Source organism: Alligator mississippiensis, chromosome 8 (assembly GCF_030867095.1).
Source record: "Alligator mississippiensis isolate rAllMis1 chromosome 8, rAllMis1, whole genome shotgun sequence".
Taxonomy (NCBI): domain Eukaryota; kingdom Metazoa; phylum Chordata; order Crocodylia; family Alligatoridae; genus Alligator; species Alligator mississippiensis.
In genome coordinates this window covers 24,619,659-24,644,716 of record NC_081831.1, presented here as the reverse complement: position 1 = coordinate 24,644,716, position 25,058 = coordinate 24,619,659, and the positions used below count along the sequence as shown (strand labels likewise).

The 25,058-nt window shown below is 58.7% G+C and overlaps 1 protein-coding gene and 1 long non-coding RNA gene across 4 annotated transcripts in view; one reads left to right on the top strand and one right to left on the bottom strand.

Annotated features, from left to right (window-relative positions):
• Positions 1-15,078, bottom strand: part of ADGRL1 (adhesion G protein-coupled receptor L1) — a 52,431-nt gene extending 37,353 nt beyond the window's left edge. The window contains exon 1 of one of the 3 annotated variants that reach the window (XM_059732389.1): positions 14,144-15,078. The gene's annotated coding sequence lies outside the window, so the exon portion shown is untranslated. Of the gene's footprint in view, positions 1-13,362; positions 13,439-14,143 lie in introns of those variants that run through there. The other 2 variants (XM_059732390.1, XM_019483744.2) reach the window with 2 other exon arrangements.
• Positions 10,219-13,272, top strand: LOC109282279 (uncharacterized). The gene is made up of 3 exons (XR_002089218.2): positions 10,219-10,562; positions 11,574-11,735; positions 13,217-13,272. It is a non-coding gene; the product is annotated as an uncharacterized LOC109282279 (long non-coding RNA).
• Positions 15,079-25,058: the final 9,980 nt, after the last annotated feature.

Genomic DNA, 25,058 nt, shown 5'->3' with positions numbered 1-25,058 from the left:
CCACGCCCCACCCCACCCCCAAGATGGGCAGGGTGAGGGGGAATATCCGGAGCCCTTTTATGCAGTGGCTGGGCTCAACCCTTAGCTAGCTGCACTGAATGGCGAATTCACAGCACTTAGCAAGCCCAGCACTCCATTTAAACCCATTACTCTGAAATCCCAGACCGATTCCCCACCTGAGGACACAAAAAACCTGTTGGAGCCCCCCCCAGTTCCCTCCATTCTCCCAGCAAAACTGCTCCCTGCCCCCCAGCAAAGGTCAGCAAGAGAAACAGATTAAAGGTGTGTTTTGCTCTCGCCTCAATGGATTTACGGGCTCAGAGCTTGGATGCCTCCACTAAGAGGAGCAGGTCCGAGGAAATGGCCACAGACAACTCTCCAGCATGCTGAAAGCTGCACAAACCGAGATGGGGGCCCCACTGTGCCCAGGACTGCTCAGACCCGCAGGCTGAAATTGGGGCACCATTGCACCAGCACCAGGCACTGCCCAGGCCCCCAAGCCAAGATCAGGACCCTATCACGCTGGGTGCTACCTAGAAACATCCCCCTCAAGCCAGAGTCCAAACAGGACATGCAGAAGGCTTCTTCACCCTCATTCCCCAGGAAGCGAAACCAAATCTGGAAGCAGCCAAGGCCCCTCCAGCCAGGGCTGCACAAGCAAGTAGAGGCAGAGTTGGGGGTCTCATCTGTACCCCCTCCCTAAGCTCTGTGCCTGCCTCTGCACAGATCAGGGGAGGTGGAAGCAGCACAGCCAAAGCGATTACGGGTCTCCAGGGATTTAATTACACAAGGAGATTAACGAGCTAAAGCCGTCTGGCTTGGCTGCAGGACTCGCTCCCAGGACTGTCTGGGAAGAGCCGGGAACACTTTGGTGGGGGAGGCAAGGATTTACACTCAGCAGCGCCAGGGCGGGGCAGGACATCATACCTCAGTTTCCTTTCTTGGGTGGTGACCATCTGAGAAAAGAAGGGACTAGGATCACAGGTGTTTCAAACCATCTCAACTACACAAACCCAGAACCCTGCCTTGTCCTTCCCAGGTGGACACACTCTTCTTCCAAACCAGCCTGGGGGCATCAGACCTCTGGCTGCACACACCTATCTACACCAGGGCTCCAGGTGAGGGAGAAACAAGAAGCTCCTCAAAGACACAGTTTCCACAGCAGTATCACAGGCCTGAATCCCATGAAAACACCACACTCAGAGGCCCCCATAAGAATGAGAGCCAGTAACATCCTGCCTTAATTGTCATAAGTGAGGGTGAGAATTTAAGTCCAGTTAAGCCAGTATGGAGGGCCCAGTTCACACCTGAATAGCCTTTCCTCTCTCAGTACTCTGTTCTGGTACCCAAAAGACTTGTCATCCCCACCCATTAGACCTCAAAAGGCTTCACACAAAGGCCCACATGGTCATACCCCATGGAGAAATTGAGGCACAAAAGAGGGGGAGAGGTGAACTGACTTGACCGAGGTCGATGGGCAATTCGGTGGCAGAGCTGAGGCCAGAACTCAGGTGCCCTGCACCCCGGCCTCTCGGCTCCTGTGCTTCCTTCCCTAAACAGGCATAGAGGGGTCAGGAGCAAGGCCAAGAGGAAACTATGGCCCACAGGCCAGGTCCATTGGAGGAGGGTGCAGCCAGAAATGGGGGGGGACCCCAAAAGGCAGGAAAATCATGAGGCCACTTCTGAGAGCTGCTTTCACCCCAAACAGGATGGAAAGCTAGAAATTCAATGTGCCTCCCAGGAAAAGTCCGAAAAGAAAAAGGACTTTGACAGGAAAAGTATTTAAAACATGCAAAATCTCTGATGGAAAAAATTTAAAGAAGAGAAGGAGGAAGAGAAAAAAAAAAGATAAAAGAAATTTAAATTTCTGACAAGAAAAACTTGAAATATGGGAATTTCTGATAGGAAATTTTCTGATTTTTTGAGAGGCAAGAAATAAAAAGGATTATATATATTTTATTTATTTATTTATTACAGGAAAGCAACAAAAAACAGGAAATTCTGACAACGGATTTTTTAAAAATATTTATTTACAGGAAAGCAACAAAAACAGGAAAGTCTGACAAAAAAATCATGGGAATTTCTGTCAGGAAAGAAGCTAAAAAAAAATAGAAGTTTCTGACCAAAAATAGGAATCTGACAGAAAAGGAACAAAAGAAAAATTGGATTTTTTTCTGTCAGGAAAGCAACAAAAAAACCAGGAAAGTCTAATGAAACAGAGAAATTTCTGATAGGAAAGGAACAGAAAATGAAACTCATCTGACAGGAAAGGAACAAGAAACAGGAAATGTTGACAAAAAAATGAGAATTTCTGGAAGAAAAGGAACAAAAAGAATGGGGGAATTACTAACATAAAAGGGGATTTCTCAATGGAAAGAAACTAAACAATTAGCATTTTTGACAGGCATGAAAAAAATGGGAAGCCCTCACAGGAAAAAAAAAAAAAAAAAAAGAGGAAAGAAATGAAAAGGGGCCCTAAACAGTCTGGGCCCTGCAGATCGCAGGGACTGCCTGCACCCACGACAATCGCTGAGGGTGGGCAAGAGCAGCATCCTGCAAGCGCCATCGACTGCCAATGCATGGCAAAGACACATGGGAGGGTGTCCTTGGCAGGTGCCCATCAGCCCCAACTGCCCCTCACTGGAAGTTGGCCTCTGGGGCAGGTGCTTAGCAAGGAAAGCCGAGCCAGGGCATTGTCCAGGGGTCTCTGCTTTATGCCGACACTCTGGTTGCCTTTTAAATTATTTTGTTCTGGTCAGTTCCCTTTTTTATAAGTAATTCTGGTCTCTTATTGTAAGCTGCCCTGAGCCTGCCTTGAGGAGGGTAGAGGAAGGAAGGAAGGAAAAGGAAATTATTGAGGAAAGAAACTAAAACAAAATGGGAAATTCTGACATGAAATTAGGTAAAAATGGGAATTACTGAGGAAAAACTAAAAACAGGAAAGAAAAGCAAGGGGGAAAGAAAAACAGGAAAGAAAGTAAAAATAGGAATTACTGACAGGACAAAATAAAAAACCAGGAATTTCTGAAAGAAAACAACAAAAATGGGAATTTCTGATGCACAAGAAACTAAAAAATGGGAATTTCTGAGAGGAAAGGATGTAACAATTGGAATTTCTAACAGGAAAAACATTAAAAAAATGTTTATTTGTTATAGGCAAGAAACTGAAGAAGGGAATTTCTGACAGGAGAAAAAAAGAAGAAAGAAACAAATAATGGAAATTTCTGACAGAAAATTCCAGAATTAAAATTTCTCACAAGTGGAATTCCAGGCAAATCCCTCTCAGAACCAGGAAACAGGTAATTTCAATAATGCCCAAAAGTTTCATTTCAATCCTGTTTTTATACAGATGCGCGTACACATGCACACACGTGCACGCACGCACACACACACACACAGTCTGCAAATAACCCCATATAACTGCAGGTGTATGTAGATAAGTCTATGAATATATAGATATAAACATACATCTTTGCGCAAATATATTTTAAAATATTAATTTTAAAATAAAATATGGATTTTAATATACACCCTCTACCTTCTATATAAATATAACCTCAGGCAATAGCACAATTACTGAGCACATCAATACGGCTCATCCCTCACAGCCTTAAAATAATCTACCGGCCCCATGCTAAATTAAAAGGGGGCAGTGGGAGAGTATAAAATATTGATGCCAATCCAGCATATTCGCTGTCCCAGGTGCACACCAACAGCTCAGCTCTAAGGTGAAGCATTCAAATGGAGGTGTGAGGCCGTGCTGGAGGATTTTTACCTCAGCACTTACCCCTTATTGAACTAAACAGAGAGATTATTTATTTATTACCTGCTTTGGTGTGTTTTTACTCCCCTGATCTATGACACTTCTTGGCTCTGACAGATTTTCCAGTGGGAAATCTCCTGGTAGGAGACTGGGGAGAACTGGGGGGCTAAGATGGAGCCAGTGTTCAGTCTGCTCTCACCTCCCCAGGCTGAACTGCATATGGGAACCAGGAGTCCGGGTGCCCTGTGCCCAGTGGAGAGAGAGCAGTAGGGAGAGAGTTCAGGTTGGGGCTTAAGGGATAAACCAAAAGGGCCTAAAAAGTCCCTATGTTTTTTAGAAAAAGCTGAGGCTGGTAGCCTGACCTGTCCTGTGGCTCCCTTGTGCCACCTTCTGCACCCCTGCCCCAGGGAGGGGCCCATCCCTCACCCTGGGGCTCTTTGAGCCATATGCAATGCCTGGTGCAACAGTGCCCAATTTCTGCTTGCCATCCTGACCCATAGCAGGCCCCTAATTCTGGGAGTTCAATGACCCTGGACTTGCTGCCCCTTCCCCGGTGCCTTTGGGAGAGATGAGGGAGAAGGGTTTGCCCTGCACAGCCCAGAAATGCAGCTGCTTCTGTGGAACAACTTTCCTCCCACGTAATGGCAGAGTAGAACTGATGCCAACCCCTATGCACTGGGGGCACAGAGCAATATCTGGCATCAAGGGACCCCCAAATATGAACCCTGATGGGTCTGCTCCCACAGGCACAGCCGCCCTAACCCTGGAGGGGGCCTAGAGCTGGGGAAGAGGCAGGGTGCTTGGCCCCATCTCCCCACAGGCTCCACCCAGTGAGGCCCATGCCAGCCAGTGGGAGATGAGCTGAGCTGCTCCGGGCCCTTTATCCATCCTGATCTATAATCCCATCCACAGGTTGGAGGTTAAGCCCCAAGGCAGGAAGGCAGAGGCAGGGAATCCCCCATGGCATCTGGCTTTGGGGAGAAGCTGCAGCAGGGATATGTGCAGTTCTAGGGCACAGTTGGCCCCACAGGGTCTCACCCCCTCCACAGATTAGGCTGGCCCCATAGGAGGCTGCCCTGGGTTGGAGAAGGAGCTAGGGTGTTTCATGACACATGGGATTGCCAGGAGCTGCCCAGAGCCCCTAGGCCAAGATTAGGACCATATTGCTCTGAGTGCTATCCAAACCCCTCCAAGCTACTGCATGTAGGGGAAATTAAGGCAGGAAGCAGACACTTGCTGATGGTCATGCAGCAAAGCCTGGCAGGGAACTCAAGAATCCAGAGGTTCCAGGCCCTTGCTCTCCTCACTTGTCTATGCCCCCACTCATGCTTTGCCAGGGGTAGGTCTGAAGGCAGCAGGGGAGGGGAGGGGCTGGGAGTCCCGTGTCCCTTTGCCCTTCCCACACAGGTGCAGGCTGCCTGAGGACTGGAGGGGGAGGGGTATCCCATGGTGCATCCCCCTGCACCTGGCAGGGAGCCACATGGACCAGCCCCGCTTCCCCTGTTTGTGCCAGCAGCTGGGAACCCCCAACCCCTCCCCCGAGACTTCTGAAAGCACTGGGGGGTCCCCACTGCTGGGCAGCACCATCAAGGTCTGGGAAGGGAGCAGATAGATGCAGGGGCGGGGGAGGAGATGCAGGGGCAGGGGAGGAGGGGTGGGTGAGAGAGAGAGAATGTACCTCTCCCCCAGCCCAGACCCATCTCTACCCTGCTCTGAGCCCCAGGCTTTGTCACCCAAAGGGTACAGCCCAAAGACCAAGGCAGATAGATAGGCACAGGGACACCAACGGGTCTTGGGCATGGGCAGGTTGGGGCTCAGCTCATTAGAGCTCAGTGTGGGAAGGGTTAACACACATGGGCCAGATGAGCTGGGGGAGGGGGGCAGGGGGCTGTGGGTCAGGACTAACCTCCCCACTGGTACCCCCACTCCCAAAAGACCCCCCTCAGAGAGACCCTTTGGGCTCAAAGATGCAGGGCAGTGACAGGGCATTGGGGATAAATAGCACTAGTCCAGACTCTTCACCCCATGATCAGGGCCCCATCACACCAGGTGCAGGCCAGACCCCCACAAGGCAGGATCGGGGCCTCATTATATCAGGCACTGCCAAGGCCACTCAGCAGAGCATCTGGGGGCAGAAACCAGATGTCCTTGTTTGCCCAGTGTAGCTCCCTGCCCGCTGGTCCTCCTCATTCCTGACACAATCCCCTAACCCCCCGGCTTCCCAGGCAGCTTCGACAATAAGCCCTAGAGTTGAAGAAGGAGAGAGCAAGGGAAGAGAGGAGAGAGCAAGAGATGGGAATGAAGGGAGAGACATGAAATGGAGAAGGGACAGATCACCCGATATACGGATTAGGGGGGCAGGGAGGAAAGCAGGGGGGCACCTCCAATGGCTCTTCCACAGGGACCTGAAAGCCGGGCAGGCTGTGGTCAGAACGGGGTGGGGGGCGCTGGGAGCCGGGACTCGTGGCTTCTCTCCACAGCTCTGGGAGCAGAGAGGGATCTGGCAGGGAAGGGGGGCCAAGAGCTCGGATGTCTGGGGTCACACACCCACATCCTCACAGGCCCTGCCATGCATACCTGCTCACACCCTGTTGCCCACAGCACCCCCAGCCCGCACAACCTGCATGATCCCCATGCACAACACACGCACTCCTGCCACATGCAGCCCCCCCACGCATGCAATTCTGTCACACACACACACACGCTCTGAGTCACACCTTGATGCTCGCACGCGCAGGGCACACTGACATGCTCAGCACAGCACACCCACGCACACTAGCTCACTGTCAGCCCCACCCCCCCAAATGGAGGGGGCCAATGCCTCCCCTGGGTGTAGGGAGAGGGGTTAGAGGGCATGGACAGACAGATGGAGGGGGTGCCTCATCCCAGAGCCAAGGGACCCCCAGCACCACAGGGGCCAGCAGCAACCATTTGGGTGGTGCAGGGCACCCCCTGCTGCCTGTGACACCCCTGCCATAGGCGCCACCCCAGTAGGTTGGGAAGGACACGGAGTGACCGTGACACCCCACCCCCAGCCACATGAGCCAGTGCTGCAGACCCAGGGCCCCCGGGGGCTGAGTCATTGTGCGGGGCCCCCGGGGAGCCCTCACCTGGCCACAGATACAGCAGTCGTGAAACCAGAGCCCTGCCCCCCCCACCCCAGGGGAGGGCGCGGCATGAGGGCACTGGAGGGAAGGCAGAGCACAGGCGGCACCAGCACGAAGTGACCCCCCTCCCCAGGCCCTGGATTGGGTTCTCTTGCCTCAGCACTTCTCCATCCTGCGAAGGTCAAGACAGATGAGGGGCCCCTCCCCCCCATGGAGCTGGCAGAGCCAGGGGCTGCAGGTTGAGAGTGAGGGGCACCAGCAGGGCAGGAGGTTGCAAGTCAGGTGTGCGGGGCACCAGCAGGGATTGGGAGGAAGATGCCCCTCACTCCTAACCTGCGGCTCCCTTGCCTGCTTCCTGCTCAGCATCCTACCCCACTGTCCTGCCATGTCCAGGCAGCTCATGGCCTGACATAACCAGTCCCCACTCCCAAGCCTCAGCCTGGCCCAGACACTAGGCCATGGTGCCCAGGGCTGCTGCAGGGCTGGGGAATAGAACCCAGGTGTCCTGGCTCCCAAGTGTCCTCCTTGAACTGGGATAGAACCAAGCCATTTGGGCTCCCAGAAACCATTGCTTCCCCCACTACACCCCACCCCATTCCAGAACTGGGAATGGAGCCTAGGGAGTCCTACTTCCCAGCATCCCCTGGCTTTAACCCACGAGACCCTCCTGCCATTCCAGACCTGGGGATGGAACCCAAGCAACCAGGCTCCAAGTCTCTACTCCCCAAATCCTAGCGGTCTCTTCAGGGAGTCTGGTTCCAAGGGACTGCCTGTCCCTGGATGCAGCAACTCCCAGACATAGCAGGGGTCAGGGAAAGAACATAAGGTGGACATACTCCTCTAGATACTCCCAGGCTGGGGAAACTGAGGCATGGAGCCAGATGCCTGCTTCCTGGCCACCTCTAAGGGGCTCCAGTGGGGCCTGATCCTGGGTTCCCTGCTGGCACTGGCTTACCCTCCTCGGGGGAAGAACCAATTAGTCTCCTTTCCTGGCTTCCAAACGATTTCCCATCTCTGTAATTAATGAGCGCGTCGGCGCTGAACTGCGTGGCAGGAAAATTACTGGTTCGGGGGACGGGGTAATTTGCTCGATACGATAATGAAGGCTCCTGCCCGCCTGGATCCACCCTGCTCTTAAATAATGAAGCTGGCAGAAAGGGGGGGGGGGGGGGTACAGGGGCAGGGGAGAGACCCAGGAGATTGGTGGAGCCTGGAGGTCCCTGATGCTGGCATTACCAGACCAAAGGGCTTATGTAGCCCTGGCCACGTTGCTCTTGGGCCAGCAGCAGAATGAGCCATGAGCTGTGGGAGCCAGAGGGAGGATACCAGCTACAGTGGACAGCAGTAGGAGGTTGTTATCCAACTACATGAATGGGGAGAGAGGGAGTTGGGGCAAGAGGGAGCTATGCCTACTTCAGCGGGGCATAAAGGATTGCCTCGATACCCTTAACTCTGCCCCTTTCCAGCCTTATCCCAACACAAAACCTGGGGGCAGGGGGCTGAGGTAGCCCCCAGGACCCTGTGGGGGCATAGGGAGAAACATACTGTAGGTCCATTGGCTAAGGTTCAGGACACCTGGGCTCTATTCCTGCTGGCAGACCGTCCCTTTCCTTTGTGCCTCAGTTTCCCCTTCCAGCCTTCTCTACTGAGATCTGGAGGGACAGGAGCTGTTGACCTATGGGATGTGGGCACTACCTAGATTGAGGGAGTCCCCCAATCTCAGCATGAGGGTCTGGGCAGCCCCACCAACAACTTCCCTGCCAGGCACTGCCCAGACATCAGACATGAATGGGGTTCTGCACATACAGGAGTAGAATGGAAAGAAGTGTCAGGACACCTGGATTCTCTCAGCAGCTCTTCAAGGAGGGTGGGGTCTAATAGGTTAAAAGAAGGGGGAAGGGAACTAGGAACCCAGACTCCTGGGTTCCACTTCAGCTCTGAGAAGGGGGGTTGGTATAATGGGTTAAGAGAGGGGGACCTGGGATCCAGGACACCTGGGTTCTATTCCTGGTCTGGGAGTGGGTTAGAGAGGGGAGGAGGTGGTAGGAGACAGGATGCTTGGATTCTCCCAGCTCCTGTGTGACCTTGGCCATGTCCCTCCCCACCCCCCAGCTCAGTTTCCCTATCTGGCCATCACACTGATCCTGGGCTCCTTTTTCCAGGATGATCTGGCTTCTCCACCCCACAATCTCTGGCTCAGTTTCCTCTCCTAACCCTTGTCATCTCAGCCCAGGAGTGGCCCAGGGCAAGGCACTGGGTCTATTCAGTGCCTGACACCACAGGGCCTGGGGCCAGAGGTCAGGATCTAAACCCCGAGAGCTACTATGGGTCAGAGCTGATTATCCTACTGGAGCCCATGGCTCGGTGGGGGTGGGCGGTGGGAGACTGACTCCTGGGTTTCCTCCCAGCTCTAGCAGAGGAAAAAAAGGGGGGGGGCGCAGGGAGAGCTATTGAGTTTGATCAAGGAGAAGACAGGGCTGGACTCCAGGACTCCCCTGTGTTCTCTCCCAATAGTTAAGACAGGCCCCAAGAGCCAGGACTCCTGGGTTCTATTTCTGGCTTTGGCACATGAGCTGGTTACAGCAGGAGGGGGCTGGGAACCAGGATGCCTGGATTCTCCTCTCCACACTAGGACAAAGTGAGGTGCAGGCGTTCCAGCAGAGGGCTGGCAGCCAGGACACCTGGGTTCTATTCCAAGGTTGGGAGAAGAGACTGGACATGAACGGTGTGAAAATCCCTCCCCACAAGCTTCTGTGAACTGTGGGGGTCCCCTCACACCCACTAGACTTGCCTGGCCCAGCCCAGCCTAGCCCACTTTGCACCAGACTGAAGCTTGCACAGAAGTAGCCTAGCAGTTAACTTTCGCAGTTGCCATGGCAGCAAGTGTATGGGGGGAGGGAAATCCTGCCCCTCGAAGAGCCGGGCTCAGAGAGGACCTAGGACTGCAGTGAGATGACCCTACCCACTGGGCTGTACACCATATGCAGCCCCCAGGGCAGGGAGGGAAGCCTGTCCTGGCCCCTCAGAAACCAGACAATCATGTTGATGGACCCCTGGGAAACCTGCACCCTGGCACTGATGCCCTGTGGGACCCTGGGCTGGCCCCTCTCCCTCCGTGCCTCGGTTTCCCCAGTGTCTGGAGGGATCAGCACTCCTTGTACCTGGCTGCAGGGCCAGCTATGTGGGGTAGCGTGGAAACCAAACCTGACCAAGGACAGGGGCTGGGTAGTGCCCACCCTGCTGGGGGATGCCCCCCCCCACACCTCTGTATGGTGTGTGCATGCAGAAGTGAGGGAGTAATGTCCAGCACAATCTCTGAGACACCCTCCAAGTGGCACAAATACCTAGCTAAGAGCTGGGCTGTGGGCACCAAAGGGTTAATAGCTGGTGGGTTGGGAGGCCCTCCAGCACTTAGGGGCTCCCCTCCCTGACTATCAGGGGCTCACAATCCCCACCCCCAATCCTTCAGGGAGGAGCATTCAACACCAAGGACCACCCCCCCACTGGACCAACCCCAAGCCAATCCTGCAGAGGAACCCCACTGCCCCCCAGCTACATGAGAGTGCCCCCAGCCCCTGGGGGGGCACTACTCCGGGAGGGGGAAGCAGCACACACAGCTATAGCTGAGGCGCAGTGCCAGGCCAGACTCCCCCCACTCCTACCCCACAAGGGAACAGGATGCCTCACACCAGGTAAGAGTTATGGGGGACAGGAGGAGGACCCAGCCCCACAGGGGACAAATTGAGGGGGGGAAATAGAGGAGCAGGAGTGAAGTGTGGAGAGTGGGGGTGCAAGAGGACCCAGCCTGCCCCTCCAGGCCCATCAAGAGGGCTCAGCCAGCCCACTGGGACCCATACCTGCTGGGAGCCAGGCTAGGCCACAGCTCCAGCAGGAAGGGGGGCATCCAGACATCTCTGCTTTGGTGGGGGGTTGGGGGGGACCCCACACAACAGACCTAGGAGCCCCCAGGGATTGGGGGAGGGGAAGTAGTCACCCCCCAAGCCCTCCACTGAATTAACTCCTCCCCCCTCAACCAAGCACTAAGCCCCCTGGACTGCGGGGGCAGGGAATGAGACTGGTTAGACAACACTCCTCCCTCATGTCTCCATGCCCCCCCCAGGCACTACAGCCTGGGGGGGGAGGGGGGAGCAGGCAGTGTAGTGGAGGAGGGTGGGTGGCCTCCACCAGGCCCTGCTAACTGACACCTGCTGGGCATTCAGCCCCAGTGTCTGCAGACTGCAAATGATGGAGCAGATTTTTTTTTTTTTTTGGGGGGGGGGGAGAAGTTCCCAGTTCATTTATCTCCCCCCCCCCCAGCTTGATTCCCCCAGTAAGATCCCCCAGAGATGCCCTTAGCCAGAGGTACCAGGGTCTAGCCCCTGCCCCCAGCTCCATTCTCCCCCCCACCCCACAAGTGAGTCTGTGGCTTGAGTAGGAACAACCCCGCCCTGGCTGGCATCAGACTGCCCAGCCCCATAGCACCCCTACCCCCTGCCAGCAGCCGCCCAGGGGGAATAGGCTGGGGGGGGGGTTAGGAACACCCCCAAATTGCCAGCTCAGGAGTAGGGGATCAACCCACTGGGTATTAGGACTTTTATCCCCCATAGGTCCAAACAGCCCCCTGTCCCTATTCATAAGACCTCCTTGTCTAACATGAGCGATGGTAGAAGGCAGGGCACACATGTGAGTTCACCCCAATCCAGAAACCAGGAGGATGTGAACCCCCCATCCCAGCGGCTCTCACCTGCCCAGAACCAAGGGGCCTGTCTCTTTAAGAGTGGAGAAGAAGGGGACAGCAGATCCAGCCCCCACATGAGGACGGAGGGGGTGAGAGCAGCCCCTAGTGGCTGTGAAGGGCAACGCAGGTAGGGAGGCCGCTGAGGGCCCCAGGGGGTGTCTGGGTCCCTGCCCTCCGCCACAACAATTCCCCCTCCAAGCACAGGCTAGGAAGGGGGTGGGAGGGCATAAGTTATGTCCCAGAGGGGCATCTGCCAGGGCCTGGCTGGGGGCAGGGGGCCATCTGTGCTGGGGTTGGGGGCAGCCGTGTGCATCAGCCATGCCCCACCCCTGCCTGCTGGGAGGGGGCGGGGGAGGGGAGGGGCAGCTGGAAATAAACCCCACACTCCCATCCCAGAACAGGGGAGAGAACCCAGGAGTCCTGGCTCCCAGCCCCTTGCTCCAAACACAGCCACTGACCAAGGCTGGGAAGACAACCCAAGGCATCTGGGCTCCTGGGCGGGGCAATACCCAGAGACCTCGCCAGACCTGCTGAACCCAGGGCAGTCCCAATCAGACCCCACATCCTCTGCCCCTCCCCCTGCCATGGGGCAGATCTAGATGGCAGAGGGGCTGGTGAAGACCCTACCCGTATCTAACTCCCTGCCTGCCCAGGCCAGACAGGGGCACCATGGCAGGGGGCTCCACCCCGGGGGGGGGGGGGGCAGAGGCCACAGGAGATGCCAGTTCAAGCCCTAGCACTGCCACTGATGCCTCACTGCTGGTGCCTCAGTTTCCCCACCTGTAATCAGGGAGAAACCCCTTCTGCTCCCAGCTCCCTGGGACTGTGCAGTGCCTGCTGGGAGTGAGCCCAAAGGTGTGGGGGGGGGCCTGTGCTCATGAGGGAGCCAGGTTACCCCTCACCTCCTGGGGGGATCCATGCTGTGGTGCACCCCAGACTGCACCACAACCCCCCTCAACTGGATCAGGCCTCACTCCCACCCCACTCCCCTGCTTGGTATTCCTCTGGCATCACCCCTCCCACTGCCCCCCCTTTCGGCTGGGGGGGGGGGAGGGAAAGAGAAACACTCCAGACAGCGCAGCGCGGGGGTCACTCCCTCCTCCACTGGGGGCGGGGCTATATCGTCCCCTCCTGCCCCCTTACAGATGCCCCCTCCTCTTCCCCCCGTGGGAGGCAGGAACAGGCACATCCATGCCACAAAACACCATCATCCCGCACACCCCCCCCCCCCCCCCCGGTAAACTCACGGCGCTGGAGGGGAGGGGTGGTAATTGACATGGGGAAGCGGCTCCGCGGGTGAAACTGACACGGGTGGGGGGGCGGTTACAGGTCTCCCTCCCTCCCCGCACTCATCCATCTGCTCCCTCCATCCGGGTCCAGCCCCACCCCCCGCACCGTGGGATGGGAAAGAAGGGGGCTGCGCCCCGTTTCCTCCTCATTCCCCGCAAATCCGACACGCCGCGGAAGCGGGGAGGGCTGGTTTGGGGGTGCGCCCCCTGTATGGGGGTCCCAATACGCTCCTAGGCGCCCCCAATCCTGCTCCCTATCCGACCCGCTTCTCTTCCCCCACCCCCATCCCCTTCCCCTCTTTGTTTATTTCTCCGCCAGGGCCTGATCCGGAGTCATTCCGGACCGAGATCGAATTAAAAAAAAAGATAGCAGGGGCCGGATCCTTCCCACCCCCTCCCATACATCCGGGCGTAGGGTAAGCCCCAGATCCCATCACCCCCCTCCCCTTTCACCACAACTCCTACCCCGCGGCGCAGGCGGATCCGGCCCAGGATCGGATCCCCACCCCCCGAAGGTGAGGCCGCTCCAGCCAGACCTCCCTTCTCGTTTTAACACTGGGGGGAATGGCTGCCCCCCCACCCCCCGTGTCTGGCTGGGCCGAGGGGTGGGGTCCGTAGCGCGGCCGGGCCCCTCCCCCACCCCCCTTCATTAACCATTCCGCCTGCATCCACCGCGCGGGGGGGGGGGGGGGGAGAAATGTGTCCCCTGCCTGCGGCCCCCCCCCCCTCTTAAATACACTCCACGGGGAAGAGGAGGGGAGGCAGCCCCCCCAGCCAAACCCACACAGACCCCCCCCCCCCCCACGGCGGGGAAATGAGAGGAGGGAGGGGAACATAGGGAGAATCGTGCTGCTCCTCCTCTCCAGACATTACGGTACTCGGGGGTAATTACCCGCTGCTCCCCCCCCCCCGAAAAAAAATACTGCAGTAAAGCGGGCGCCTCTTGCAGGGGGCTTTGTTCCGCCGCCCGCGCCGCCCCCGGGGGGGGGGGGGGGGGGGCAGTGCATGGGGGGTGATGTGCAATGCATCGCCCCCAACACCCCCCCGCGCACACGCTCCGAGACACTGGCGCAGCGAGCAGACCTGTCTGGGAAAAACACGACAGCCCCCCTCGCCCCAACCCATCCCTCCTTCCCTCCCACTCCAAATGGGGGGGCAGCCTCCGGCCCCCGGATCAGCCCCCCGCACCGATCTCCAAGGGGGGGGGTTGCATTCCCCCCTCCCCCCGGGCTTTGCAGCCTCCTACCTCGCACGGAGAAGTCCGGTCCCGGCTCCGAGCTGCGGCTCCATCCACGCTTTACTTCACGGCAGCCATCGGGCTCCTACCGACCACCCGCCCCCCCCACCTGCCCGCCCCCCCCCCCCGCCGGCTGCACACGGTGTTACGAAACCGGAGGCAGCTGCCTGGATCGGGGCAATCGCAGGGGTGCGGGTGTGTGTCCGGCCGCCGCCTCTTGCCCCCCAGGGGGCTGATGGGGAGGGGGGGGGCAGATCAGGCTCCGTGCAGGGGGAGAGGCTTTCGTTTAAGCTCCGGCTTGGATCCCCCCGGTTGACTGGGGAGGGGACTGCAGATGCCGCGGGTTAAGGGCGCTCAGACGAGGCTGATGGGGGGGTGCAGGCGGGGTGCAACCCCCCCCCCTTGCAGGGATGGGGCTGCCTCGCTCCGGGGCGCTGGGGGCAACCCGCCGGGCCCCCCCCGGGCTCAGCAGCCGGGCGCCCCCCGGGGGGCCTGCCCCATGCCCGGGGCGCGGGGATGCAGAGCCGGGAGCTCCCCGGGGACACGACACGGAACCCCCGCGCCTCCTGCGGCCGGTGTCGGCATCGGCCTGGCGGCCCGGCCCCAACCCCGCTCCGGATCGCGCTCCGGAGCCGCCGCGCCGAGTACTGCCCCAGCGCTGAGCAGCCGGGCTGGGCTCCGGGGGAGGCGGCGCAAAACCCGGAGCGGAGCTCTGCGGGGGGAGGATGGGAGCCGGTTACCTGCGGGAGGGGGGAAAACCCGGAGCGGAGTCCGGCGAGGGAGGGAAGCACCTACGGGAGGGGGGAAAACCCGGAGCGGAGTCAGACGAAGGCGTTTCCGAGAAGGTGGAAAGGATAGAGTTACCTGCAAAAGAGGGGAGGAAAACCCGGAGCGGAATCAGGGAAGGGAGGAAGTTACCTGGGGGGCAGGGAAAACCCGGAATGGATCGCAGAGAGGATGGGGGGCAGGGAAATGCTGGAGCGGATTTGCAGGGAGGGAATAGATCCCGGTGAGTGAGGGCGGGAGGGAGGGAGGGAAGCCCCGAATCGGATCTGTGAGAGCGCTGAGAGAGATGGGGAGGAAGGAAAACTCTCCCTGACCCCCTGGGGAGGGAGCAAGGCCGCGCACCTGGTCCGGGAGGAGGCGGGCCACGGCAAAACCCGGCCTGGATTTCCCTTGCCAGAGACGCGGAGCGGAGCCTTACACCTAGCCAGTAGCAGGGGAAGGGCAAAACCTGGAGTTGCAATCTCAGGAACTGAGCGGTTCCTCCTGGCCGGCAGGGAAAAGGAAGCAAAACCCGGACTGGATTCCCGGCACAGCTGCGCCACCAACGCACCTGCCCCAGCCGGGAAGAGACATAACCCGGCTCGGATCCTGCACCTACCGGAACGCGGGCGACAGCCCCGCAGAGCGGAGCTGGACAGAGGCAATGCCTGGCCTGGATTCCAGCCCGGGGGAAGGCTGGGAACACCTCATCTCGCCAGCGGCAGGGAGGGAAAACCCGGAGTGGAATTATGGTCACTGGAGCAGGACCTGCAAAGCCACTGCAAAACCAGGCCTGGATCTCGGAGGTTGGGGATTCTTTGAAGCCTGCAGCAGAGATTAGGGCTCAGCCAGGCCTTCGTGGGGAAAGGAGAGTACCAACCCACAGACATGTATGTGCCTGGGGAGATGATTCAGTAGAGCATATGGTTGGCAGGAGGGAAAATCTGGACTGGATGCCAAGCGAAGAGGGAAGCCAAGGAGCTGGCTGCATCCAGAGCCAAGGGATACAGAGAACATGAATGACCTGGGCCCCAACCCAGCACTGACCTTCCATGAGCCATGGGAAGGCTGGCTGGGGGAGCCAAAGCACAGAAGGAGCATGAGAGCACATGGGCATGACACATGCATGTCTGCCCAGCCTGCCAGGCTGCCCCTGGCTGGGGAGAGGCATGTGGCTGGGCACCTCCCCACACCAGGTGCATTGAACACATGTGTTAACATGGGACAGGCAGACCGTCCAGGTGAATACCATTGGTTGTGGTCTCTGGTATTTCCTCTGTTGTTATTTTTGCTGGTGAAGCTCATTGGCTGCCTTCTGCAAGTGGAGAAACTGAGGCAGAGGGTGAGGCCAGGCCTTGTCAAGGCATTATCTCAGAGCTGTGGAGCAGTGCAGAGGAGTCTGACCCCATCGCTGTCCTTGGCTGTGGCGGTGGTGAAACTGAGGCACGGGGACGGGAAGAACACAGACCCAGGAAGAGAACTCAGTAGTCCTGGCTCCCTCATGCAAAGCTGGGGAGGTCATTCTAACCACTAGGCACCATTCTTCTTGATTGGCAATCAAACCCAGGTGAACCAGCTCCCAGTCCCTTTGCTGTAACCTAGCAAACCCCGCTTCCCTCCTAGAGCAGGGGTAGAAGAATGCAGGTGTCCGGGCCCCCGGCCTCTTCCCCTCATGAGTCCATAGTGATATGTTTGGCCCCCATGACCTGCGATTAGGGCCCAGATCCCACCCCCAACCCAAGTTCCATATTCACTGCCTCCAGCTCACCCACCCCAGCACTGCTATCCCTGTGCAGTATATAGGCAAACTGAGGCAGGGAGCAGGGCAGGGACCACCCAGTTGCACACAAATGGCATGAAGCCTGGACCCTTGGGTTCCCTGGCTGCTGGTAGAACCACAGCATTGGGTTCCCCGGGGCTTGTGACATCCCTTGCTCTGGGACCTGGAGATGGGATGAGATCCAGGCTGATATCTGGCTGAGGTCTGGGACCCCAGACTGTGCTGGGGGCAAGTTGCAGGGGGCCTAGACCCCCAGGCTGTATGGGGGGCAGGCTGGGGGCGACTGGGACCCTGGGCTATGGTGGGTGTGGGTTAGGGGACTGGGCCCTCGGGCTGCATGGGGGGCAGCTTGGGGGAGGGAGCTGGCACACTGGGTTGCTGGAGGTCAGGTCAGGGTCTCAGCCCCCATCTGCACCACCAGCCCCCACATTCATCTCATTTCTATCTGCTGCATTTGGGGTGGGAAGATGGGAATGATCCCAAAAGGTCCTGGAGGGGCAGTGGGACAGGAGAGGGGAGGTGGCAGGCCAGGAAGGAAGGAAGGAGCTGAGGAACAAATGAAGGAAGGAACTGCAGAAGGAAGGAGCAAAGAAATCAGACTGCACTTCTTTCCCCATCCATGACCTCCTGCTGCCTCAGTCTGGGCAGGAGATCACTGGGGGGATCTAGGCACTGCCACACCAGCTTCTCCCATCTCCATCAGAGCAGGGTGGGGGCTGGAGGGAGGGGGAGATTCCTCTTGCAAGGGAGACTCATGTGAGGGAGTCTTGATGAACAAAGGGAAGCACCAGCTCCAGGGGGGAGGACCTGATGATAGACCTGGAGGGCAACAGAAGTTACCTTGGAGTAAGGAGAGGACACACACGACCAATATTCACCCTCAGGTGGGGGCTGTTCCAGGGCAAGGTCACGAGGGGGCAGGAGAGAGCTGGTTCACTCTGCCCTGGGGGACCCCAGTGTCACAGGCACACAGTCCTTACCCCAGGGTCACTTTGTCCTGGGGTAACTTTGCTGTGGGTTGTCTGCTGCTAGTAAGAGCCTGGTGGGGAAACTGAGGCCCAGAGCGAATGGGGTGGGGGTCAGAGTGGGTCCAGTCCAGCCCTGGGGGACCAGGTGGCAGGAGGTGGGGCTTGCACATTTGCACAAGGATTGTGAGCACGGAGTGGGGGAGGGCAGAGCCCACCCCCTAAGTGTCATCCCCAGCTCCCTGCAACCTGCCCCACCAGCTCAGGCAGGAGAGGGGAAGCTGTTTCGAGTCCCCCCCAGGCCCATGGGTTTGAGCCCAGCTTGGGGTCAGCTGCATGCTTTATCCTGTTCCCAGGGGGGGCTGCCCTGCCCCCCAGCTGCCCCAGTCTCTGTGACCTGTCCCCTGCCCCCACCCAACCCAGTCCTGCCCACCCCTCCATGCAAGCTTTGCACCATACGAAAGGGGTGGGTAGCTCAGTGAGGCCCTGTGTCTGTCTGTCCTCACTGTGCCCCCTGGGCTGGTGACAGGAGCTGGTTGGGGGTGGAGAAGAGACACCCCCACTTCCCTCTGGCTCAGCCCAGCCCCTCCCCTAACAGCCTCCCTCCACCCTGATTTACAGGAAACCACAGCTGTTGGGGGGAGGGGGTCTGTCTGGGAACTCTGGAGCCAGCTTGGGAGAGCTGCTGGGGGATCTTCAAGGGGCAGGTGGGGGAACAGAAGAGATGCTCTGACACCCCCACACAGAAGCTAATGGGAGTCCAATCCAAGACAGGCGCCTGCATCATCAGTTCCCCCCACAGCCCCCACCCCAGAGGCAGCCATATCCTGGCTGGGCCCTGATTACTCAGGCAGGGGCCACAGGCTCCAGCTTGCTTTCTAGGAGGGAGGCTCCAGTGAAGGGCTCTCCCAGCCAACCAGGGGTCCCTGGGCAGGGGTGGGGTGGTTCCCCCGGGATCCCAGCCTGCTATTTGCATTAAATATTAACCGGGATCTTGGCCTTGCCTGTGATGCAGCCGCCTAATGGGCTGGGGCTGGCAGAGCATGCAGGCTTTCTTCTGCCCCCCTTCACCCTGGCTCCCTGCCCCCACCCTTGGGAAAGGGATGTGGTGGAGGATGGAGTCCTGGGTCAGGGAGAGCAAATTCCCATCCCCATCACCCCCATGGCAGTGTAGAGCACTCACTTAGCCTTGGGATGCAGCCACTTCTGGGGTAGAGTGTGTTGGGGTTCAGTGGTACAGGGAACTTGCACTCTGCACTGGGATGAGGCCACTTCTGGGTTGGGTTGTCAGAGGCTATTATAACAGGGACCCCTCACCTGGTGCTCAGGAGCAGCTGCCTCTGGGGTGGGACGTTGTGGGGCCTGATATAACAGGGACCTCTCATAGTGCACTAGGATGCGACTGGCTGTGGGTCAAGGTATGTTGAACTCCTCAGTACATCATAAATCCCTCACTTGGTGCTGAGATGCAGCTGCCTCTGGGGTTAGAGGGCTGGGTGTAACAGGGGCCTGTCATCCTGCACTGAAATAAGGCTGGTTCTAGTGTGGGGCGTTGAGGGCTGGGTATAACAGAGACCCTCAGTGGTGCTAGGATGTGGCTGGCTCTGGGGTGGAGCATTGGGAGTGGGGTATAACAGGGACTCCTGGTACCGCACTGGGATGCAGCTGTCTGGGGGGGGCACAGCACTTGTTCTTCCACCCAGTGATGAGACTGGGCTGTTCATGTTGGGGACACCCCTTTTTGGGGATACAAAAATGGCATGACACTCTTCCATCAGGGTTCCCACATGCCAGGCCCATGGTGGTTCCCTCAGTGCTCCTAGCAGGATTGAAGCTAAGCTGCCCTCAAGCAAGATGGCGGCCACTGTGCTGGCAGTCAGTAGGTAGGTCCCTCCCTGGAGGAGGCAACCTCCATTTTTACTAAGGGACGCATGTGGCTTCACCGTCCTGGAGCGCAATGGCGAATACAGGTGAGGCCATCTTTAGTCAGGGCTGCTGGCTGCGGAAGGGTGTGTGGGAGCCATCTTTGTTGTGGCCAGCCCGTTGCCTCTCCCCCATTGAAAATGTTTGGAGATGGCGGCCATCTTGAAAGAGGGCAATTTTCCCAAAGGAAGAGTAACTCCTATGTTGAAGAAGGGCAAAGGGAAGCCATGTTGAGCAGGGGCAGAGTTAAGGTGACGGGGAGGGGGGCAGGGGCATGGAGCCGGACCCCTGGTCTCAGAGATCAGTGTTACGGCCCCCTCCTTCACCGCTGTAGCCAGCTGGGGATGGAACCCAGGCGTGCGGGCTCCCAGCCCAGCCAGGCATCTTTGCCCCCCCCCCGCGCTGACCCCTTCCGGGCCCGGAGCTGGCTAAATGTCTCCTGATGCTGTCCCAGCATCAAAGCGCTCCCTGATGTCGACCAGGGGTGCCACCCCCCGGGTTTTTGGTAGCAGGTTAGGGGGGGCGGCGCGGGCTACCGCGGGCCCCAGGAGTCCTCCGAGAACAAGGGGGAGGGGGGTAAGCAGCAAGCAGGTAGGCGGGTGCAGCCCCAGAGACCCCCCTCCCCCGCAAGCAGCAGGCGGGAGCTCCCGGAGCAGCAGGTAGCGTCCTGTCCCAGCTGCGGATGGGAGCACGGGGCGTCCCTGACCCGGGGGTTTTAACCCGCTCCAGGAGACAAGTCGGTGGCGATGGCAGCGAGCCAGGACTCCTGGGTTTTTCCCGGCTCAGGGAAGGGGGCAGGGCTACACATCACTCTGCCCAGCCGGTTTGGCGCCACCCCCAAACACTCCCTGCTGGTAACTAGCCTACTTCCAGCCGCAGAGCAACTGCTGCGGGTCGGGAGTAAGGGGCAGCAGCAGGATTGGGGGTGGGCTGCAGTTCGGGAGTGAGGGGCACTGGCATCTGTTGCCCCCCACCTTAACTCTGCCCACGGCGGCCCTGACGTCACCCTCGCCAAATTAGCCCCGCCCTTCAAGGGATCTGACCCCGCTTCATCGCTAGCAGCTGGGCACCTGGGCTCTCTGCGAGCTGGGGGTGGGGTTCTTTGTGCAAAGGGCAGGATTGGGGGCGCAAGTTGGCCAGGCCTCATCTCTGATGGGGGGAGCACCGCTGGTGCCGGGGCACTGGGAAGGCTGTGTGTGGAGCCCCGCGGCTAAAATCATTTCCACGGAAATGAGGCATCAGGGCTCAGCTGGCAGGCGCCGGGCCCCGGAGTGCCAGGGCAGGGGGCATAGTACCCCGGGGGGGGGGGGGGGGGCGCAGACTCTTAAAGGGGCAGCACTGCTGCTTGCAGGCGTTGAGGAGCGGGAATAAAAGAACCGGGCAGGCTGAAGAGAGAACCCCGAGCTCCACCCACCAGCCCCCACTCCCCGCCCACAGCTGGAGAGAACCCAGGTGTCCTGTCTCTTCCTAGCCCCTCTGCTCTCACTCACCGGCCTGAACTGGGGGAGGGACCCCAGGCGTCCGGGGTTGTAACTCACTAGCCCCACTCCCCGCCCAGAGTCCGGGCTCCCCAAGGAGGGGCATGGGGGTGGATGAGGCAGTGGGCGGGGACCCAGGAGATCGGACAACTGGCAAACTCGAGGCATGACCTGCTGGGTGCCTGGGGTCCCAGGTTATGGTAATGAGCATAACTAGCGTATATTAACTATAGTGCCCAGGAGATCCTAGCGCCCACTGAGTAAATTAATTAATTAATTAGGGCACGCTAAATATGGCCACCAGGGGGCAGCACGCAGGGAGAGGCGGCAAATTCACTGCCTACGGCTAGTGATTAATTACGGGTGTTAATAGGGTGTTAATTACGTCAGTGATGGGTCATGCCTCCTTTACTAATTATTCTTAGCAATTAATGATTGATCATTAGTGCTGAGCTGGGGCCAGGATCAGGTCATCTTCCAATAGTTAGGGGGCTTTTCTGCCCCCGAGGCCTCCAGTGCTGCTGACTGGTTTATACTGGGAGAAGCTGTTTTGCACTGGCGGGAAATGACAGGCCTGGGAATGGGGAGGGGGAGTTTTTGCATATGAAGCAGGTCATTGCTACTATGGCAAGGAGTAGCTGCATAATCGATGAGGTAAAACGGAGGGAGTTGAGTAACTGGACCCTTTCCCCTTTCGGCACCTTAGGCTACACACAGCTTTCCCCAGCTCTAACCACTGCAACTCATTGCCCTCCAGGGGCCAGGGAAGGAACCCAGGAGCCTTATAGGAGAGGGAGCACCTCGCCTAATGCATATGTAATCATCATAATTGGGAACAGCCAATGGGAAGCGTCATAGCGCTGCTTATTAGAATAATCAACGGAGCCGCCTCATCTCGAGGATGCGACTAATTAGGGTGAAGAGCACTAATTACGCTAATAATAAGGGCGGAGGGGAAGGAGACTGATAGGCTAATAATTAGGTCGCATAATATCGAACTAATAATGATAATTAATGACGTGGAGGAGGCCAGGAATGGCAGCAAGAGGAGAAGGCGCTAATTAGACCCTTGTGGTAATTAGGGCCTAATTAAGGCTTAATTGCCGGTGCCTTGATGTCACAATTATGCCCCGGCTTTAATTGCAATTATGGGCCATTATGCAATCACTTCAGTAACGGGGTAATTGAATAATGATCGTCCGAGTGCATTAATGAAGGTGCCACTAATTAGGAGGCCCTATGAGGTGGCCAATAATTGGAATAATTAATTGGGGGGGGTAGGTAATGACTGGGACCGGGATCAATATTAATCCCCTATCCCCGGGAATAATATTGATCCCGGTCCTGATCATTACCTGCTTCTCCCTGATTAATCATCGCTGCGCTTAATTAGCATAAATGCTAATTGTGGTAATGAATAATAATGAATTCCCCGATTTAATTATGCAGATGATGACTGAATAAAGGGCGGGAATGAGCTGAAGGTGGGTAATAATTACCGCGAAGGCCGGTTAATGACATGAATAATAACGATGAGGCCAATCATTGTCGGTCCTAATTAAGCGCCACAGGGCAGAGGGAACTGGCTTCATTCCGGCCCTCATGAATATTCACGAGGCTCATTAACGCCCATCACCTCCCGCCGAGGGACCAACCGGTCCCTCCAGCCTATTAGAAACCTCTTGGTTCATTGTTGTCTTGAATATTCATGACCCCCCGCTATGGCTCTAATTAAGCCCGCTCCCTAATGATTCTGGGGCATGCGGTAATTAACAGTCGTGATGGACGGTAATTAGCCCCTGATGGAGTGGGCACGGCCTCCAGGAACTGGAAGGAACCCAGTCCGGGCTCCCGTCCTCTCTCACCGCAGCCCCCCGCTCAGAGAGGCGTCCGGGGAGGGGGAGAAGGGAGCCTTGTGCCCCCGGGACCTCGCACTTAAAAGCCGCCGATCGATGCCAGACTGGCCGGCTCCGGCCCTGCCCGCCAGTACCCCCGCTTCCCGCTCAAGGGTGTGTCTATGGGGGTGGGGGAGAAGAGGATTGTGGGATAGGCTGTCCCCCCCGGGGGTCTTCTGGGGGGGCAGCAGGGAGAGCCCCGAGCTAAGCCCCCGGCCCTGCTGGCGCCCCGCACGCCCAACTCGCAGCCCCTGCCCGGCGCCTCCTTGCTGTGCAGCCAACTCTGGGGTAGGAACAGCCTTCAGTTGGCCCCGCCCGTTTTCTATCCTCTCCCCTCGGGATTGGTCACTGGCTCTTCCTTTCCTCCAATCTGACACCTGGACGCTGCCTGGGTAGCAATTGGCTGCCTGCGTGATGACGTTAGGGCCGAGGCCGGAGCTCATTGACCAGGGAAAGAGCATGAGGCCGGGCGCGGATTCGCTGCCCCAGCTCCCGCCAGAAATGAAGCGAGGCGGCCTGATTGGCTGGTGTAGGGGAAGGAGTTGTGGGGCGAAGCCCGGACGTCTGGGTTCCGTGAGCGGGAGCTAGCGCTTAGAGCGGGCCAGTGGAAGCGGAAGGCGGCCGGAATCCGGACGCCTGGACCCCCTCACTGTTCTTGTTGGCGGGGAGCCCGGGCGCCTGTGTTCCGTGGGAAGGGGGAGGGGGGCGCTGGGAGCCCCGACGCCTGGGTTCTCTCCCAGCTTGCGGGGGTCCATGTGGAGCCCTTCCAGGCCACCGGGGCTGCCCTGCTCGCACTGGGGGCCCCGGCTCCAGGCCCCATGCTCTCCGGGGGTAGGAGTGGGGAGTCCCCGCCCTGAAGTTCCCCCGGGGTCTGCGCTGCAAGGGTTAACGCTCCCCCGGGGAAGGGGGTACACCTCTCCCTCCCCGTCAGCCCCCGGAGAGCCGGGGCCCCTCACTCCCGATCACAGCCCCCGCTGTGCACAGCTGTGTCCTTGGCCTTGGTTTATGGGAGGAGGGGCATTAACCCCCCCCCCCCCCAGAGCTCTGAGCCCGCGTGTCCTGAGGCACCGGGATGACCGGCCCCCAGCCGCTGCGTCCGAGTGCCACGGAGCGGCCCATGGCCCACCCCAGAGGTGGATGCTCCTGTGAGGCTCCGCCCCCTCAGGTTTCTGTAGAAGCAGGATGTGGGCGCTGGGGTTATGGTTCCCCCGCCCCGCCTGGGTTCTGCTCCCAGCTCTGCGGCAGGAGTGAGGTCGAAGTTTGAGTGTTGTGAGGGGGAGTTGAGGAGGGCAGGACTCCTGAATTCTTCCCCCGACTCACCGCTGTCAATGCAGGCAGCCTCGTCCCTTACCGGTCCTTCTGCCTCAGTTTCCCTCTAGCCCGAATGGGCATATTGAGGAGCCTCTTGGCAGTCCAGGCAGGAACCACCCCTGATGACTCTGCCCTGCCCCTTGTTCCCAGGTCTCCCACCCAGGGACCAACCAGGCCTGAGCTTGCTTTGCAGAAACTCTCTCTCTCCCCACCACCGCAACCCCACCACAGGGCAGTGGCTGGCTACGTAGGCGCAGGCCTGGTGAGGCCCTGGATGGGACACCTGGGAGCCAGGTGGGGCTGTGGTGAGCTTCCTTCCCTTTCCCCCACCCGCTCTGGAAGGGGTGGGGAGCAGGGAGCTGTGGGTGGCAGTGCAGTGCGAGGGGGTTGGGAGCCCCGACGCCTGGCTTCTTCCCTAGCTCTGGGAGGGCAGTAGGGAGAGGTCACCAGTCCCTACTTCTCCCATGACCCAGAGCTGGGAGAGGACCCAGGCATCTGGTCGGGCTGCCGCAGTAACCCCGTCACCCCCTGGCAATGTGTGGCGGATACTGTCGATCTGCGCCCGTAGCTGCATGTCCGGATCAGATAGAGATATGATATGCCAGGACCTGGAGGCCGGCTGTGGCCTCCCCCTGGCCCCGGTGGAGCAGCACCCTGGCCACAGCACCCTGTCCTGCCCCACCCTAGAACCCGGACGCTCGGGTTCCCTCCGACTCCTGGTGGGCAGCGGGTCCGGGCGAGTTGCCTGGGTCCCACCTGGCGGCGCCGCGCCAAGGCCTTGCCCCTCCCTCGTGTTGCACGGTCTAT